Genomic DNA, 1013 nt, shown 5'->3' with positions numbered 1-1013 from the left:
CACCACAGTCCGTCCGGACGATCCTATCCAGAATCGGGGACATTACATGAAGAGATCGCGATTTCTAGAGGAGAAATACTAACCTATTTATACAGAGATTAGAGATTTCGCCAACGGAACGATGCATTGAAGGGATCTTAGTGGGCGTTTGTATTAATGTAAATAAAGTCGTAGAATTCATAAAGCTTTCCTTTACAGAAACATCCAGGACAATCATTCGCCATCCTAGCCGCCGAACTCAAAGTAAGGAAGAACAGAGGTTGAGACATCTCCTCCCCCCCCCACCCAACAAAAATCTAGTAACTTAGTTTTTGTTTCAGTTTTTGGTTTTTGCTTTTGTAAAAAGCATTGTTTTTTTTTTTTTTTTACAGCAAGACATTCACAGACTCATATTGACTCTGTAAGCCAAATCGGCAACTCCACATCCATATGAACGACGAAAGACGGTTGTTTCCTAGCACTACGTGCCAAACTATCCGCCCTTTGGTTCTCCGTTCGGGGAACATGGATGATGTCTGAGTTGAAGAAGCTTCTTCGTAAAAGCTTGATATCTTCCAGATAGGTTTCAAATGCTGGTCATTCTTCTGGTTCCGAAACCATCTTCACCAATTGAGAACAATCCGTTGCAAACGTAACCTGAAACTGTCTTAGATTCTTCATACATTCCATTGCCAAATCAATGCCTCCACCTCCGAATGAAGAGGTGACAGACACGGCCTTACATTCCTTGCTCCTAATAAACCATCAAAACCTGGTAAGGTACAATACCATCCTTGTCCCAAAAATAGTTCATTCTCTTTCCACGAACTATCTATAAAACACCAGCGTCCTATAGTTTCTAATGTAGGTCGGGCCTGTACTTGCCTCTCCCTTCGTTGATCAGTGTTAACCTGTGCTTCAGCCCAAAGTGTCGATTCCAGTTCTGCTAATCTAAGTGTTTCCCTTGGATCAATATCTAGATTACTTAACACTTTATTGTTCCGACCTTTCCATATATACCATAATATCCATGC

The sequence above is a fragment of the Brassica oleracea genome, chromosome C6, assembly GCF_000695525.1.
Source record: "Brassica oleracea var. oleracea cultivar TO1000 chromosome C6, BOL, whole genome shotgun sequence".
NCBI lineage: Eukaryota > Viridiplantae > Streptophyta > Magnoliopsida > Brassicales > Brassicaceae > Brassica > Brassica oleracea.
Note: the sequence above shows the minus strand (reverse complement) of the source record.